Genomic DNA, 12030 nt, shown 5'->3' with positions numbered 1-12030 from the left:
AACTCTTGGTTTGGGCTCAGGTCATGATCTCATGGTTCATGGGTTGAAGCCCCACGTCAGGCTCTGTGCTGACAGCATGGAGCCTGCCTGGGATTCTGTCTCCCTCTCTCTGTCCCTCCCCTGCTCTCTCTCTCTGTCTCTCTCTCAAAAATAAATAAATAAACATTAAAAAAAGTTAAAAAAAATTGGAATAAAGGGCTAAATGGATTGTTTCCTTTGTGAATTAATAATAACACTATGATATCTTACTTTTTATTGTCATTCACATTTTATCAACAGCTTTCATGCAATCTCATTTTATTCCGAAAACAATTCCAGATGGTCAATGTGCTGGCATTTGTAATGGGATGGGAGAAATATTTCTGTAATGCTTCATAAGGAATATTATCAAAAAAGTAGCTTTTCCCTCCACACTGAATCCACCCTATGAGCCCAGCAAGAGGTCATAGTCAGGGATGTGAAATAGGGAAAACAGTTGAAAAACAAGAAGAAGTATAAATCCGGCCCCTTCTACCCCATGTAGTAGTGAAGAGGAGGAAAGGCTAAGAAATGAAGGAAGGTAACCAGTCAGACACGGTCGCGTGCCTTCCTTTCTGTGGGTTGGAAACCCAGAGGACATCTGGGAGAGTGGTGGTCATTTTGAAAGGAAATCTAAAAGCAGAGCTATACCCTGGCCTCCCACTGAAACGTAGGGATGGAATAAAAGTAGAAGCAGGACATAATTATGCAAAGTTCCATGTGACATGGAAAAAATGCAGATGTTCTCTTGGCCCCCATAGGGAAGCACAAGATTGGGAGCCATTGGCTTGTTCTGAGTCTATGAGGTGGAGAGAGATGGTAAATAAGACTCAGAGAGCTCTGCTGAACCAGCAAGCACCACAGTAAGGTCAAGTCACCAGGGGAGGGCAACTCCATAGTTAGTTTAGTTGTTCCTTAAACTCATGGAAATGACTGCAGAGTCCTGGATTATCTAACCACTCCCTCCTCATCAAAACTTACCTAATTGTGTCTCTTCCATGTGGATACTGGTAGCTAAATGATTTCATATGGCTGATTCAAATAGAAAGGAATGTAATAGAAAGGCTACGTGGTCAGACACCCCTAGTCCAGCTCTAAAACTTTCTAGTTTGGTCTCTTTAAACATGTCACTTAACATCTCTCAACTGAGAATTCTTATCAGCATCATGCACATGTATCTAGCTCTTAGAGTGACATGAAAGTAACTCTCCTTATCAGTTTGGGGCTCACTGGATCATTGCAGTAGCCCCAATGCCTAAAATAGGGCCTAGTATATAGTAAGTAGGAAATAAACAGTTGTTGAATGAATTAAATGAATGGCTCAGCTAGGAAGATTTTAGCTGAAAGTGACAGAAATCCTAACTCAAACTTTCTTGAAAATGAAGAAATATATTGGATAACATAATTGAGAAAGTCCAGAAGGTTGGCAGTGATCAGGTATGGTTGAATCGATGGCCTTGTTTCTTTGTGATTCTCTAACTTTGCCTTCCTGCCTGTGATTACTTCTTCATACCAGTATTGAGGTGGTTGTTAAGAGTTCTAGACCTTATAATGCTCAATATAAGGTCTAGAAAAGTCAGAGACAAAGAGACCATTAATTGACAATTCTCTCTTTGGTGTAGGAAATGTCTTTCCCAGAACTGCCATCAAACTGCTCTTCAAGTCTCATTTGGCCAAATTGTAGCACATGCCTATTATGAGCCAAAGTCTTAATTAATGCCTGTCATGAATGGCTCAATGGATTATCTTTAGAATAGTCCATCCTAACAATCTTAGAACAATCGGAAGTAGCTGTAGGGTCAGCTCTGCCTGAAGCACATGGGTTATATGTGGGAGGGGTGGATACTTGAATCCAAATTAGAGTACTTTTTGAAAAGAGAAAATGGATGGTGGTGAGACAACCAACCATTAATATTTACCACAATCATGTAAGCTATAGTCACCATATTTGACATGTGGTGAGCTCTCAATCAATGCTGCTTCTATTTCTCTTATAAGAAGAACTTGTGTAAAGGTTCAAAGAAAGTAAACAGATTTTAAGTGGTGGGTAGTAAATAATGGGATTGGGAGAGAATAGAGAGCATATTAGTTAGTGTCCCAAGAGTGAACACATAACACACTGAACTGAGACAACTGAGGACAATTTTAGTAAAAGAGCTATTTATAAAAGCAAAGAAACCAGGGATAGAGACCCAACTGTGGTGTTAGCAGTGAGAACTGTGTACCACCCCTAGGCCTGAAGGGGCAAAAGAAGGAAAGTGTTAATAAAACCAGGGGAGAGTAGCTGCCAGTTGTTCTCAATGGTGGGGGTGGGTGATAGGAAGAAATTTTTCCCTTTGGGGGACATTTGGTAGTATCTGGAAACATTTTGAATTGTCATAACTGAGGGGATGCTATTGGCCTCTAGTGGATAGAGGCCAGGGATGCTGTTAAACAGACACATACAAAAAAGTATTATCCAGCCCAAGATATCAATAGTGTTAAAGCTGAGAACCCCTGTGCTAGAGAAAGCATCATGAAAACAGAGCTCTGAGAATGTGGGCTTTAGATATAATTCAAAGCAATCTGAGACACAGAGAGAGCTGGGGCAAGAGGTATCTCTCCTTCCCTCCTACCTGCCCATGTTCCAATGGCTCCCACTGGGAAAACCCAACCTGAAGCTAGAAAGCAAGGAATTTCACTGATGCAGTCCACGTATGTCACCCCCACAGGATACAGAGTAGGATGGAGAAGGGCAGAGAGTAGACTGGAGGAGCAAATGAAAAATATCTAATGCAGAGGATAAGAGTTGGGATGTGGGTCAGAAACCATAAAATATGGATAATTTCATATGGTTCAACTTAATGGAATCTGAAGGCAGGTGGGCAAGATGCAGGTCCAATTAGAGGAAGAGTTTAAGCTCTTGATTCTGAATTCTAATGATCCTCACAAATTTTTATAATTTCTGAAGACATGAGCTAAATGAGCATTTTTCCCAAAGTAGTTTCAGTAGAATGCTAGATTTCTCAAATGTTTTTAGGTATTGTGGGCAGGGCATGTAATGGCTTTTATCTAAATAGTTTAGCAAATGCTGCATTAAATAATGTGAAGGAAGACTAATCAGAGAATTTGATATTCTAATATTAACATAAATTTTCCAGAGAGGGACAGATTTCAAATTGTGTCCCAGACTTATCTGACTCAGTCAAGAACCTGTCCATGATTTATGTCACAATCTAGGTGTTCCAACGGACACACTGTGGGAAATATAGGCATATATCTTGCTGGCAAAAAAAATGGATTTTGCTAAAACATGTCTGAGAGAACAGAGAAGGACATCAGTAAGGAAATATGAAGTAGCATGCAAATATTTATTTTAATAATAGCATGGAATATCACAAATACTCAATGAGTAGTGGACTCTTTCCCTTAAGTCAGCCATTGTTTAAGTGGTATTTATGGTCTTTGAAAGCCTATCAGTGGTTGGAGACCAAGCCTCTTATAGAAAGGTTCATTATATGACTTTTATCATCTTTAGCTTTAGGTAGGGATTAACAGCTTGCTTTCATTAGTAAAACACACAAACTTTTCTTCCAATTAATAGAAGCCTTGTTTTTGTAGTGACAGATGAATGGGACAGGTGATCCATTAGATCTGTTCTGTTATTGACAAATATTCATGGGTTACAGGGTTATGAAACACTTTATAGGGAATGCATAGGTATTAAAAGATTTTTTCCTTTTTTTTACCTACCAAAAATTCACCTAAAACAGACATAAGTATAAAAGAAACGTATTGGCTCACATAATAGAAAAGCTTACAGGTTATTTTGGCTTTGGGTGAAGTTTGATTCAGGGGATCAATTGATGCTATTAATACTCAATTTCTCCCTTTTTCTTTGCTCAGCTTTCTGCCTATCAGCTTTATAATTTAATCCTAGCAGTTCCATCTCATGTCATCTGTAGAATTGTTTCTCCCCACAGTCCAAAGTATCACTGTATCTATTGGCTCTGACTGGATCATATGACAATGGTTGGAGGAATTCAGTGCCTGGATTGGCTAGGGTTGACCATATGCTAACCTAGGAACTAGAGTTAGAGTCAGCTCCATCCAAAGCACATAGAAGAGAGAAGGGGAAGGAAGGGAAAACCCACAGAGTTTTCCTGTGAGAAAACCCACAAATACAGCAGAGGTGCTCTTGAACAGATATCTTTCCTAAGGATAGGTCATCCCATTGTAAGAGAGGACCTCAGGGCTTATAGATTCTAACCTGTTATGACGCAGATGAGACAACTAACAAGTAAAGAAGTTCAATGGTTTCCCTAAGCTCATAAAACTGTTGGCAAAAGGTAGGTTAAGAACCATACATTCCTAAGTTTTAGTTCTGACTCCATTCTATTCAACATTACATTCAACCACACAAAGGTAAGTGCCCACTTTGTGCAATGTATTCTGGACAAATGGGGTAGGAGGGGGAGGGGGCAGTAAAAAATGTGGTGAAGGACTTGTTATGAGGCTTGCAATAAGCCAGATGTAGATGCCTTTCGAACTCTCTTACTCTGAGCTGACAATGGCCCTAATTCTTCACCTTCATACATTTGGCAATATCGCTCTTCATGCTGGTAATGCTTGAGACGTGTATCAGGTAGCTTGATTAGCATCTGGGTATGCATGCCATTAACTTAGGCCTTATATTGTAAATCAATTAGAATACACGCCTGTGTAAACTAATTGTAGCAGTGGCCACATGGATGCCCTGCCCACTTTATGCAGCAAGATTAGTATTTCTTTTTGCCCTTAGAATATTTTTTTTTGTCTTGATTACCATAGACTACTGATGCTCATATTAGCTTCCTTTAAAATCTTTTGCAGTTAAAGCTTACTAGCCATCTTTGGTTCCTTCCTGATATGATCTTTCATTAGTATAGCACTGAGTCTCCAGGTGAAAATGACGAGGAATGGAAGCAGACTCCACTCTGGGAAAAATTGCAAAGAGAAGAGTAATTTTATGATTAAACATCTCTCATCTCGCTTGCCTTCTGTATCCTCCTTCTTCACCTCTGGGTTGACAGTACCCAGTGTCATCTGCATTTGCAGGGCTATCCCTGAAGATGAAATTTCTTTTCATTCTGTCTGAAGTCAGGATGAGACCAAGTCAGAATTTGAGACCAAGAAAGGCCTATTTCTAATTTATTGTGACGAAACTTGCAATTTGATTCTATCAGGTGAGTATGAGGTAACTTGTGGAGACTCAGATGTGCAAAATGCAATACTGATGCCTGTTGGCTGAAATATTTTAAGCCTAATGTTCTTTGGCCAAAGTAAGAATCTCTCTTTTCAAATTTTACTCTCATTAAAACCTTGGATCCCTTCTAATATTGACAATTTAGAAAAGGGTGAAAACCTTGAAGTTGTTGTAAAACAGGGAAATAGACACCAGGCATGCCCTAAGCAGTCGCTGTGATTGCAGCTTGCAGATTTCTTTGCAGATAAACGTGATAAATACTGGTGATAAATAAATCAAAATATAAAGTTTGATCGTAAATGTCAACCAATCTCCTCAAACATGTGAAATTAATTAGAGCAAATGATGACACAGCCATCTTCTATAATGTACATTCATTTTCTCTGCAATCTTATATGGTCCTTCAAGGTCACTAGAGATCAACTTCTCTATCTCATGTCTAGGCAGACTCATCCTATGCAATGAAAGGAAAGACTTTTTCTACACTATTTTTTGCCACTCTGGCCTCTGACCAGTGTGAGAGAGAATTAGATGGGGAGGGTTTTTTTTCCCTTTTTATAGAGTTTTTTTCTCTTAAGTACATATGGAATAGCCTTTCACATAGTTTATCACAGATATTGTCTGGACTCGTTATTTAACAATAATTAATGAAAAGAGTGAAGTGGAAAATATTTGCAACGCTTACTCCTTTCTTATGCTAATGCATTCTTTGGAGGTTGTTCACCCTGTTGTATAAGACATTCCACTTCAGGATATTTCAGTTGAAAGAGGGTGCTCTGAAATGGAAGCAAATTAAGGTAATTCAAGGCCTTGTAGCTTTTAAGTAGTAAAGCAATGCTAGATAGAGCTACCTAGGACTGGGGCAATGTTAATATGTCCAAGGCTCTTGTGAGTGAGATTCAAGATAAAAGCATACTTATGAGTTAAGTGAGAAGCCTTATTTCATGCTTCTGATATTTAGCTTGTTTTGCTTCCTTTTGGAATTTTTAGTATCAGATTTATTTATTTGCAGTAAATGAATAAAGTCAGCTAACATATTGTAAACAAATATGGACATATTTATCAAATTGTATCTGTGGACTGTCTTGGAGAGTTGTAATTATTTTATCTTGAAACTCAAACCAAAACAACTGTTCTGTTCATGCTATTCTAATAAGCTAGTGGCAACATTGAACAGAAGGCCCAATCTAGAGGAGACCCTTAAAACTCATTTAGAATGTCTCCCTATACCTACACAGTTATGGGAATGATAAATGCAGCTCCAGGGACATAAAAAAAAATGCACTGACAGAAATATCCTAAACCTGGAAATAACTCTGTAGAAAAACAAATCTGGAAGATTTGTAGCTTTTTGTTTTGTTTTGTTTTGTTTGTTTTGTTTTGTTTTTGTTTGTTTTTTGTTTTTTGGTTACTCCACCTGAATTTCTGTTGTAGTTTTTTTTCTTTAAAAACTTTTTTAATGTTTATTTACTTTTTAGAGAGAGAGAGAGAGAGAGAGAGAGAGAGTGCGAGGAGGGGAGGGGCAGAGAGAGAGAGAGATACAGAATCTGAAGCAAGCTCCAGGCTCTGAACTGTCAGCACAGATCCCTATGTGGGGCTTGAACTCATGAACCATGAGATCATGACCTGAGCTGAAGTCGGTAGCTTAACCAACTGAGCCACCCATGTGCCACTAGTTTTTTTTTTTTTTTCTTAAAGCAAATGAATAACAAGTTATTAACTACAGACCACTAAAACATCAAGGAAGTATGCAGAGTTCATTGAACCTGCTGCTTCTGGCTCAGCTGAAGGAGTGTGGTCTTTGTTTCGCTTTTGATGTTGCAGAGAATTGAAATTAAGATTTCTATATCAAAAAGGAGCTATAATTTCAGGAGATAAACAAGTAACCAAAGCCGCTAAAACCCTGCGAGATAAAAAGATGTTCTTTTTAAATTTCATTAGTGCTCCTCGGTTTCCAACCTCCCTGCTGCCAACGACAACAAAATCCTTGAGAATGTAGCTACATGGAAAAGCCGAACATAACGAGCCACACTTTTTTTTTCCCTAAAAGAGTATACTAAAAATGTCTTTGAAGGTTTTTTTTAAGAAGGGAGAGACAGACTGTGACAACCTTGATGGCTGGCCGTGGGAGTTCAGGGACGGGTTTAACAGAAATCCTCCTACGAGATGCCCCCACGGGCCAGCTCAGACATTTGGTTAAAGAACATTACATTGTGGATAGCGGTGCCAAGCCTTTACTCTTACTCCTCTTACAATGGGAACACGCCTTCGGAGAAAAGATGTACTCAACCTTAGCTCCAGTGTTTTTCAATGAAGCAGCCCATCAGTTCTACTCTCTGACACTCCACTCACCTTCTGTAACTCCAGGCCAATACCTCTTGTCGCACTGTGTGATACTCCAGTGACTTCCATTCATACCTATGCATTTGTAAACCATCTATAATAGATGCTGTTTTGGGGTGGGGGCATTGCTATGTACTCCAAGTTATCTGAGGTTATTCTGTATGATGAATGTGCTGATTACTTTCTGCTATTCTTCTTCTATTTGGCCAATCACCTCTCAGGATGTTTTCTAGCTCCCATGGCGCATACAATCAGCTATCTCTTCTTAATCATACATTGTAGCTCCACAGTGTAATCTCTGAAGCTACATACTAAAGCAGATTTATCCTCTATTAAGCTTTTGCTCTTTTTACTCATTTTCCTGGACAGGGAATCCTTAAAGTGGCCATCCTGGAAAGCAAGGTAATGAATCACAGGTCCTTTGACACACCTGCTCTCCCTCCAGACCATATAAAAGTGCTTGCTAGGAAAGTCGCAGATATCTTAAATTTTTGGTTCCTCTCTTGTGGCACGCTGTATTATGCGTTCAGGTTCTACCTGGCTCTCCATGTAGCCCTGTGGAACTTGGAGCTTAGGGAGCTGACACAAATATGCTGATATACCTGCTATTGCTTTTCTTGTAAGTAAGTTCTTTGTCTCTGATGGAGTCTTATGTCTTTTGTTAGCATCCGTGGAACTGTGGAAAGCCACTGATTAGCTTCTATACTTTGGTGATCTGCTATAGCTTCCAGCCATTCTCCACTCTGTCAAACTTATTTGAGTAGGCAGTTCTGCCTAAATGTGCAGGCATTTCTTTCCTCCTTTCCTTCCTTCTTTCCTTGCTTCCTAGCTTCCTACCAGTATCTATCTATCTATCTACCTATCTATCTCTCTATCATCCATCTACCTATCTCTATCTGCTTATCGCCTGCCATCGACCATTTTTTCTTTTAATCAACAAATATTGAGTGTCAGGCACTGTTCTAGGTTCTTCAAATGCAGTAGCAAACAAATAAAGTAAGTGAATGTCTCTCAGTTTTGTCTATGTCTTTATTTGAAAAAAAAATTAGAACAGATTTCAAAAAATACATACAACTAGCATAATCCATACTAGGAACAGGTAAAGAAGAGACGAAAAACAAGGAGGAGGGGCATCTGGATGGCTCAGTCGGTTGAGCATCTGACTTTGTCTCAGGTCAGCTCATGAACTGTGCTCGAGCCCCACAATGGGTTCGCTGCTGTCAGCACAGAGCCTGCTTCAGGTCCTCTGTCCCCCCTCTCTGCTCCTCTCCCCATTGTGCTCTCTCTTTCAAAAATAAGTAACATAGAAAGAAAGAAAGAAAGAAAGAAAGAAAGAAAGAAAGAAAGAAAGAAAGAAAGAAAGAAAGAAAGAAAGAAGGAAAAGGGTAAAGAAATAAAATAGTGGTTAGGAATGTGATCAATACAAAAAGAGAAAACATTTTGTTTTTGTTGCGTATTTGACTCTAAGGTTTATGCTGAAATCTTCTACGTTCTACTGGTGCGAAAAGGTCCCCAGAATTGTCATGTATTTTAAGAAGGCCCGATGCCCCGGCAAATAAGTATCTTCCCTTGAGATTGCTTCACAATTTAAAGTGCTTTACTATTCTATGGTAACATCTAATCATGAGGACCACATCTAGAAGCCACAGAGTAAGAGCCCATGTAAGCTATGCCCATTTCCTAGGCTTAAGTTCCTTATTAATAAACCACTTTATTGTAAATCTACAGCGTGTGTCTCTTCACTACTGTGGTATTATAGGTGTTCTAATACACAAATGTGTAGACATGCAAAGGCGAAAAGTGATTATGATTCTAACATGGGACATAAAACATGACCCTTTGGATAGCCTCCTGAGCGTGTAGAAAATTCCTATTTACTCCTTCACTTGTCCTTCATTGTACCCAAGTTCTAGCATTTCAGCTCCTTAAGATTCTAACTTGGTCTTTAAGACATCTCTCATATATTAAACTATTGCAATAAGGGTTGCTCAGCATGTTACTTGTTAATAAAGGACATCTGCATTTGTTTTAATGCTTATTTAAAAAGAAATTGGGATTTAGTGCTTGTCGGCACTAATGGAATCAATGGTACTTTAATATGTGTTAATGGCACTTCAGTTCCCTTAACAGCAGAAAACAGTGAGGTTATTAACCAAACACACAGTTGCTCCAAATAAAAGAGAAAGTATATGGAATCCAGAAAAGGCAAAGATGGCACACGGTTTTGCTAGCATAAGGTCATTTAAACCTAAATGAAATATATACATTTTTCTCCTTTACTTTTTTAAAATATGATTTATTGTCAAATTGGCTTACATACAACTCCCAGTGCTCATCCCAACAGGTGCCTTCCTCAATGCCCATCACCCATTTTCCCTCTCCCCCACACCTCGCCCCCCCCATCCACCCTCAGTTTGTTCTCTGTATTTAAGAGTCTCTTGTGGTTTGCCTCCCTCCCTCTCTGTTTGTAACTATTTTTTTCCCCTTCCCTTCCCTTCCCCCATGGCCTTCTGCTAAGTTTCTCAAGATCCACATATGCATGAAAACATATGATATCTATCCTTCTCTGACTGACTTATTTTACTTAGCACAATACCTTCTAGTTCCATCCATGTTGCTGCAAATGGCAGGATTCCTTTCTTTCTCATTGCCAAGTAGTATTCCATTGTATATATAAACCAATCTTCTTTATCCATTCTTCAGTTGATGGACATTTAGGCTCTTTTCATAATTTGGCTATTGTTGAAAGCGCTGCTATAACCATTGGGGTACATATGCCCTTATGCATTAGCACTCCTGTATCCCTTCTGTAAATTCCTAGTAGTGCTATTGCAGGGTCGTAGGGTAGTACTATTTTTAATTTTTTGAGGAACCTCCACGCTGTTTTCCAGAGTGGCTGCACCAGTTTGCATTTCCACCAACAGTGCAAGAAGGTTCCCATTTCTCCACATCCTCACCAGCATCTGTAGCTTCCTGATTTGTTCATTTTAGCCACTCTGACTAGTGTGAGGTGATATCTCAGTGTGACTTTGATTTGTATTTCCCTGATGATGAGTGACGTTGAGCATCTTTTCATCGGTTGACCATATGGATGTCTTCTTTGGAAAAGTGTCTATTCATGTCTTCTGCCCATTTCTTCACTGGATTATTTGTTTTTCGGGTGTTGAGTTTGGTAAGTTCTTTATAGATTTTGGATGCTAACCTTTTATCCAATATGTCATTTACAAATATCTTTTCCCATTCTGTCAGTTGCCTTTTAGTTTTGTTGATTGTTTCCTTTGCAGTTCCTTTGCTCTACTTTAATTCAACGGGCAAACAAGATAATAACAGCAGGTGTTGGTAAATCTATCATGCATCTTAGCAAAACTGAAGGAAAATGAACATCCTCAGTGCTTCTTCTTAAATTTTTTTTTTCAACGTTTATTTATTTTTGGGACAGAGAGAGACAGAGCATGAATGGGGGAGGGGCAGAGAGAGAGGGAGACACAGAATCGGAAACAGGCTCCAGGCTCCGAGCCATCAGCCCAGAGCCTGACGCGGGGCTCGAACTCACGGACCGCGAGATCGTGACCTGGCTGAAGTCGGACGCTTAACCGACTGCGCCACCCAGGCGCCCCCTTCAGTGCTTCTTCTTATGAAATTTCATTGAATTATTAACTGTCAGTTGCTACCTTTAGGAAGGCATTTTTCCTCCCCATTGATAGAAATATCTTCAAAGACCAAGTGATTAAGGGGGAAATAAGGGAAGATATGTTCTGAAAGAACAGAAAAGGGTGTTATACTGAGTTAGGCCTTAAGTCATTATACTAAACTCAACAAAGCAGGAAAGCAAACTAGCAGTGAAAGCCTTGACTTGTAGATCTTGCTTTTGGATCACTAAGACTAATTTACATTGCCCTGTATAGTGTTTTATTTTTTATGTGTTCACCTCTGCATGCTTTCATTACATCTAGAAGAAGAACTTGTAATTGAGCACTGTAGCCTGTTAACTGAGAGACTAGAAATAAGATTATAAGTAAGACATAATTACCCTCCGAAAAAAAAAAAACTTCTTCCATTTGTTATGTGTATCAAAATGATCATGAATATTTCCTAATATGGCTAATCCTTAGCTTTTTAAAAGACTAGTGAACATTTTTTGCAATTAAAAGATTAGTGAAGCATTTTGAATTAGTAAAGAGTGTGCTTAACTTTTGGAATATACCTATTTGGAAATAGATATATTTGGAAAATATCTATTTTGTTGATCTTTTCTTAACATTCACTTTATTCTTCTTGAGAATGAAATAATAGGCTTAAATCCTCAGCTAAAAGAAAGTCACTCGAATTCTCATACAATTGATTTTTAAATGTTTACTTAATGGTTTATAGGCGCTAAGAGAATCTTCTCTGAAAGATTTTTCTATAACCTTTTTCAAGTCTTATATGGAATGAGTAATTTTTGG

The sequence above is a fragment of the Felis catus genome, chromosome C2 (genome assembly GCF_018350175.1).
Source record: "Felis catus isolate Fca126 chromosome C2, F.catus_Fca126_mat1.0, whole genome shotgun sequence".
In the NCBI taxonomy this organism is placed as follows: domain Eukaryota; kingdom Metazoa; phylum Chordata; class Mammalia; order Carnivora; family Felidae; genus Felis; species Felis catus.
This window is presented reverse-complemented; position numbering follows the sequence as displayed.